Below are 7,498 nucleotides of genomic sequence, written 5' to 3' on the forward strand. Positions count from 1 at the left end.
TACAGGGTTAGTTTTCTATTAATCTTTTCCAAAATAGATAAAAAAAAAATTTGTTTTGATTTGGGGTTGTTTGATTCGTTATTTTGACTTATAATTTGATGGATCTTTGTTGAATATGATGAATTTGAGTTCATTTTATTGATGTTGATCTTCTTCATGGTTTGGTGATTTGGTAAAGTTGTGTTTGTTTTATCTTTATGTTTGAGAGTTTGGTTGCTCTCTAAGTTATCTTGCAATATCACCATCCTTCACGCTTCTTTGGAGCTTGTGCGCTTCACGGAAGTCATAAGAACCAATTGAAGCCAAGGTTCTTGAAATTCTTTAACAAAACAAGAAATTGTTATCTGCATGCATTGTCTCTATCATGGTATTTAACAAAAAATTGAAGTCTTTGGATTCTTCATATTAAGATGATAGTTGAGTTATCTATAGTCTTTTTGCTAACTTTCTTTTCTTTTTTGATAATTGATGTTACAAAATAAGTTCCTGGAAAGTTTTAACCTGGTTTCTTTATTATGATAAATTGTGGTGTTATTTGTTAAATGCAGAAGATAGCATAAACAATGCTTTTTTTTCCCTCTAATACGTGGCTACAATGTTCCAATTTGAGTGTTCTTGTTCTTAGCCTTCCACATTCATAAATGATGGTTTCTTAACATAGAAGTGTAAGTTTAATATATTACTTTTCATTCTGACACATGCTACCTTGCAAATTGTCTGCAAAAGGAGTAAAACTGAATCCTTAATCAGAATCACATTTCCAACTGAGCAATAGATTTTATAACATATGTGGTTTTCATTTTCCAACACTCCAGTGGTAAGTTCATTCATTCTCCTGCCACTCTCGAGTCTTGGGCATGGTACCGTTATTAGGATAGACAGCCAGAGTTAGGATGGACGAAATTTTAGGATGGACGAAATTTTAGTGGCCGTTACTGGAGCAATTTTTCAGATAACACCATAATTAGACACATAACACTCTCATCCAACTACTATCAAAATAATCGCTCACCTTGAAGAATGGCCACCCGAGAAACATTCTATTGGGATTAGATGCTGTTCTTGACTTGTGAAGAACCCTCCGCACCCATCATAGACGATCGCACAAGCATCGGCCATGACTTCCACCTTGCGTTTGGATGAAATAGGGCTCACTGGTGGAAACGGCGTCGTTTGGCACTTCAGGGACAAATTTGTCCACTAAAATTTCGTCCCAATCCACCTCAGCAACTGTAACGGCCACGTCATTCACTGCCCCAACATGTCAGCTGGCTCCGTTGCCGTTTTTGGCCCAAAACGGACGGAAGGGTATAATTGTCGGCCGTTTTAAAACGTGGGGGATCGAAATGTATTTTCCAATCTTGAGGGACGAAAATGTCCGCGTTTTAAAAGGTCAGGGACCTATTTATCTTTTACTCATAATTAATTTTCTCTTTATTTTAGAATTGGACCTTTAACTGATCCAATACTTTTTTTTCTACTTTATTTTTTTTACAGGTTGAATCATCCCCACCACCCAGCCCCACTCCCACCGCCGAAGCTCTTTCCACCCCTACCACCGCCAACCCCACCGCCTCCATTCCACCACTACTCGCCCGCAGTCGATCCTTACCTGTGATATCTGCCAACCCCGCACCCTCACCCCTTCCTCGCCCGCAGTCGATCCTTACCTGTGATATCTGCCAACCCCGCACCCTCACCCCTTCCTCGCCCGCAGTCGATCCTTACCTGTGATATCTGCCAACCCCGCACCCTCACCCCTTCCTCGCCCGCAGTCGATCCTTACCTGTGATATCTGCCAACCCCGCACCCTCACCCCTTCCTCGCCCGCAGTCGATCCTTACCTGTGATATCTGCCAACCCCGCACCCTCACCCCTTCCTCGCCCGCAGTCGATCCTTACCTGTGATATCTGCCAACCCCGCACCCTCACCCCTTCCTCGCCCGCAGTCGATCCTTACCTGTGATATCTGCCAACCCCGCACCCTCACCCCTTCCTCGCCCGCAGTCGATCCTTACCTGTGATATCTGCCAACCCCGCACCCTCACCCCTTCCTCGCCCGCAGTCGATCCTTACCACTCACCCCCCCCACCGCCCCTGCCATCTCCACCACTTTACAGGCTGAATCCTCCCCACCACCCAGCCCCACCCCACCGCCGAAGCCACTTCCACCGCCATCACCGCCAACCCCACCGCCTCCATTCCACCACTACTCGCCCGCAGTCGATCCTTACCTGTGATATCTGCCAACCCCCGCACCCTCACCCCCTCCTCGCCCGCAGTCGAACCACCAACCCCAGCACTTTCACCCCCTCGTCGTCACCAGTCACGCCAACCCCAGCTTCGGCAACCCCCTCGTTGCCCACAACACTAGTCCCGTAGTTGCCAGAGGTCATATCGCAGATCTGAAATTGCAGCAGAGGAGGAAGCTAACCTGCAGTTGAGAGACTTGAGACGGAAGCTCATGGTGAAAATTCACCATCTTGGTGGTTACCTTATCTACAGATGTGTATGCCGTTGCATTTTCTGCATGTGTGTGTTAATTTTCTGCAGATGTGTATGATTTTAAAATGATTTAATTACTAATTTTTTTTTGAATTTCAGGGATATGCTGATATTTTATTTTATATATTTGCTTCATTTTGTCTTTTTTTTTTATATATTTTTTGGGTGGGATTATATTTTACTTAAAGGAAAAGTTTAAGGTTAAATCTACAAAAAAAATTGTAGATGCTCTTTATTTTACCTTAGTCATGTTAAGTAATGTAGGTTATGGTGATATTACTCCTATTTCTATAGGGAGTAAAATAGGAACTATTTTTGTGTCTCTTTGTTGCCCTTTTGCATCTAATATTCTTCAAAGTTTCATACCACATCTTCTTAAAAAATTAGAACCATACATTATTACAATATTTGCACCATGCATACCAAATGGGTGGGTAGTTGAGAATAAGTTAGTCCAAAAAACAAAAATTTGTTTAGCCATTGTTATGGTCTTTTTAGTCATTGGTAGTGAAACAATTATGGCTTGTTTGTTAGAGGATATAAGTGTTTTTTATAATTTTTATTTGATTATAATTTCCATGACAACCGTAGGCTACGATGATTACACATTTAGTACACTTAAAGGAAGGTTAATTTCATCCATTTAGATTGGATTTAGTGTTATTACATATAGTTATGTAACTTCATATCTAACTACCCTTATCCTTTCTTAAATTATATTTATTTAATGAATGAGAGCAGTTTTTTTCACACCTTTTTCTTTATATTTAATTAGTTTTTTTCGCAAAAGTTATGCCTCTTAGGCGCTCTTAATGGTGTATTAAATCGTTTCTCATTGGTGCTATCACTACCTAAACGACTAAGCAGAACTTTATTCCTTGTCATTCTTTAGTCAAATAAGGCAAATGTAACCTAATTTTAACATCATATACCTCTAAGAATAAACTAATATATGAACTTAAATAACAAAAGAAGAACGACTAACCACACTCTCATTCACTAAAGATCTTCATTATAGTGAAATAGTGAACATAATTCAATAACTAATGCTATGTGTACCAAAGTTCACATGTTTAATACAACATCATAAATAAGTAAAGAAAGGAATTTGCAAAACTCAAAAAATGTTTAGAGGATCTAAAATAAAACTGTCCTCACATGTAAGAGCCAAAATATGCCTGCTCTTTGAAGTTGTTTCACTTCTGAATATAGTCTTTCAAAAGTTAATTTTTGGGATGCAAATTCGCATTGGTTCGCCAATTGGCCACAGCCTTAGAGACAGTATCATTAGCCTTACGAATCTCCTCAGCAGAAAACTTATGCTCTATGATTTTTAAGGGTCCAGGCTGCAATACTTTAATCACAGTTTCCATCTCTTGTTCAAGTTGTCTGTAACACATTCAAACAAGTCTGCATAAGACATAATAATAAATTACCCCCACTTACCAAAAAGATCAGGCTCCTCTAATATGCACCTTTAAATCATTTAGTGGGTTCAGAATACCATTAAAAAATAGTTATACTTTAGAGACAAATTCAGCATAGAGTATCCTCTTTTTCCTGATAGCAAATTACAAAACAGCTCTATATTCTACTAAAAAAATGCATTTTTCCCAAAAAAAATTTGAAATATAAAATTTAATCAATAACCTTTTAATAAAAAAAGAGTCAAGTAAGGATTACATCGCTATATATTCTCACAATTGGTGAAATATGAATGGTTAAAGTTAAACATTTAAAATTCTACGAAACAACGTCAAAATTTTTAATTCTGTTAACTTTTCAGCCGGAGGAGTTTTCCTACATTACAGAATAGCAAAATCAAACAGAACAATTTTTATTTTTATTCGTCGCAAAAACAATACTAATGTAATTATGAAATATAAAGGCAATGTTCCCAAATCGATAATAAGCATTAACATAACCCTAATTTCATAATTGAGAGGGCGGGGGCAACTACGAATTGTGATTAGGATGAAAAAGAGGTTCACCTTATTAGCCCGAAAAATGGCAGTGAACTTCGAAATCCCATGATCCCTCACTGACACTGCAACAATCAAACGCAACAGTGATCTTTCGCTGAAATACGTCGTCGTGTTTCCACCAAGGTACCGTGGTTCAACCAGAAAAATCGTTTCAAAATAAAATAATAAATAAATTATAAATAAACATCTTAAAATATAATTATAGTTTAACATAAGTCTTAAAATATCTTCCAAATCTAAAAATGTCATCAACCAAAGCCATATGATCTTATCAAAATATACTAATAAAACTAAAATTAAACATAGAATTACAAGTCATCATCTAGATTTTCAATAATACAAAAAATTAAACAATTCTGATTCCAATGAATCGGAATAGAAATTGAAACTCTATATTGGCTAAACTATGTCTCATAACCCTCTAGAAGTTTCATAATGAAAGAATGAGCATTGGCTACTCTTGCAGCTTATTCAATCTCAACTTGGTCAGCATCAGATCTTTCTAAAAGTATGTTTTCTCTAATTGTTGTCGCAAACAAAGCCAGTTTTTGGCTCACTAGTCCTATTTGCTGCCTCAACCATTTTAGCCTCAAACTCTTATCATTCCTATCTAGCAAAACTTGTCCTACACAAAATTTCTTCAATTAATCAGTGTCACACAACATACCATGCCATATCATATGGTCTTTAATTAATATGCATAACTTCAGTTCCAGATTTTTTAACAAGCAAGTAAACTACATACTAAACAAAAATGGTTTCTAGCAGAGAAAGAGCTGCTTGGCTTTTAGCAGAGAGCTTGGCCAAAGTGGTTGTGTGAATGGCTCCAATGACAGCTATCAAAGGAACTACAACAAGAGTGACTAGTGCTAATTGCCACACAGCACCAAATCCCACAGCAAACCCACAAATAAATATGCGAAAGTAGTGAAAAAACTATCCATATCTTACTAATAATGAGAACAGAAAAACTCAATCTCTTGAACTCAATAATTACTTTAGTTATCCAACTAAATAATTGAATCACAGTTATCATAAACTGATTCCAAAGCGTAGAAGTAGAGTGAAATTAAAAACATGAAGCATATAATAAATCAAAAGATCACCTATTGCAAATTTTTTAATAAGAACAGAAGTTAAGAACAATGAAAAATGGAGAAAGATTCAACAGTTTTCGACCCAATTTTAACAAAGCTCATCACAATTATTAACAACAATAAAAAGCATTGAAGGAAGAGTGAATCAGTAACATAGGCAGTGCAAATTTTAAATTTAAAATTTAAAAGCTATCAATTTAAAATTTATCATCAAATACAATCAGAAAGCAAAGCCAATCAACCAAGCACTGAATGAGCATTCTGTTCTGATTATGTGACTGGGAAGCAACAAATTCAGCAATAAAATTCAAGTTACAGCAACAAAAACAGAATAGAAAATCGTTTATGATTTCTATTGTACATTGGAAATTTTGCTATTAATTGTTTATGATTTCAACAAAAACACAACGCAGCAGCAGTAGCACAGTGGAGCCACAAAACACACAACAGCACACCAGAAGCCAGAAGCCAGAAGCCACAACAGAAAGCCAAAGCCAGAGAAAATCAATGATTTCAACAAAAACACAAAACCCTATCATCATTGAATGATTTTTTATTTCAAAACAGAGAGTCACATAATAAAACGAAAAATGAAGAACAAGGGCACACCAAAGCCACTGACCTTCGAGAGGGCGACGGCGACAAGACGACGGCGAGCAGGACGAATTCGATGGAGGATGGGCACCGAGCGAGGAAGAAGACAGCGAACATAGGGGTTTAACTTGGATAACGCCAACAGTACGAAGAGAGACTCCTTGGTGACAAACCCCTGACTGCTACAGATGGCTACAAACAACAGCGACAAACAACGGCGACAACACGACGGTCGTCGAGCTCAAGGAAAAAGCGGTGCGCCTGCGACTGGTGACTGCAAACAGATTGAAGACTTGGAGAACTCCCCTGACTGTGACGCACGAAGACTCGAGGAGACAAGCCCCTGACTGCGACGGACGGCGCAAACACGGCTCCTCCCTGCGACGGTGGTGGCGGCTAGGGTTTTTCCCTGGTTTAGGCCGAGCATGTTCTGCTCGAAGGAACAAGGAAGGAGATGGTGAAGCGCGTTTTGTTTCTCCCCTTAAGCGCGAAACTGCGCCGTTTTATTCAAACCGGGAAGTTCCGATTCTGGTTTGACCGGCCGGTTTTCGGCTGGTTTAACAGTTTACATCCGGTTTTAGGCATCAGACCAAACTGTTTATGTCTCCGGTTCGTGGTTGAACCGGTCGGACCGGTCGGTCTGGTCCGATCTCCAAAACATTGGTTTCCACTTTCCAGGGATGGAGTGAGCTGGGTTCTTTTTTTTGTCTCGGAGTGAGCTGGGTTTATGTTCTCCATAGTTAATCACAGTGGCTCATTCAGCCCAAAAGAAATGGCCATTGGGCCCAAAATAAAATGGCCCATCAAGCTCGTATACTAGTTTCCAAGTGGCTACCAATAGAAAGGTCAAAAAGATTCGGCCCAGACCAAAAAAAAAAAAAAAGAAAGGTCAAGAAGATGCAAACTGATATTATGGAAAGGCAGACAGGAGAAACCGGTTGCCATCAACATATGCAAGCAAACATTACGATGAAGAGGATGCAGCAGGCAGAAAGCTGGGTATCACAGCAATCATTGCGACAGTCATGGTGGCTAATGATACTGAGTTAGAAACCCTAACCAAGAACTGCGCGGATTGGTGGTTCAGTTTTGAAGGAGTGAATTGCTCACCAATGTTTGCAAATGTATCTTTGTTTGGGCTAGGTTATCCGGCCTAGACAATGACCAAAAACAAAAAAAGTGGCTACCAATAGCACTAAGCTTTTTTTCCCCTTTAATTCCTCTATGCATTTTAGTTACCAAAAAAAAATTTTCCTCTATGCATTTTTTTCCGTTTATTTATTTTTTTTGCTTCTGAAAATTATATTTGCAAGGCAG

The 7,498-nt window shown here is 38.8% G+C and overlaps 1 long non-coding RNA gene across 2 annotated transcripts; it reads right to left on the bottom strand.

Annotated features, from left to right (window-relative positions):
* LOC107646068 lies at nt 3,501-6,656 on the bottom strand. Of its 2 annotated transcripts, XR_002348286.1 has the most exons (3): nt 6,210-6,656; nt 4,497-5,115; nt 3,501-3,894 (listed from the first exon to the last, which is right to left on the bottom strand). It is a non-coding gene; the product is annotated as an uncharacterized LOC107646068 (long non-coding RNA). The 2 variants fall into 2 exon arrangements; XR_001621617.2 differs by lacking the exon at nt 6,210-6,656 and having other exon boundaries at nt 4,497-6,203.

The sequence above is a fragment of the Arachis ipaensis genome, chromosome B06 (genome assembly GCF_000816755.2).
Source record: "Arachis ipaensis cultivar K30076 chromosome B06, Araip1.1, whole genome shotgun sequence".
NCBI lineage: Eukaryota > Viridiplantae > Streptophyta > Magnoliopsida > Fabales > Fabaceae > Arachis > Arachis ipaensis.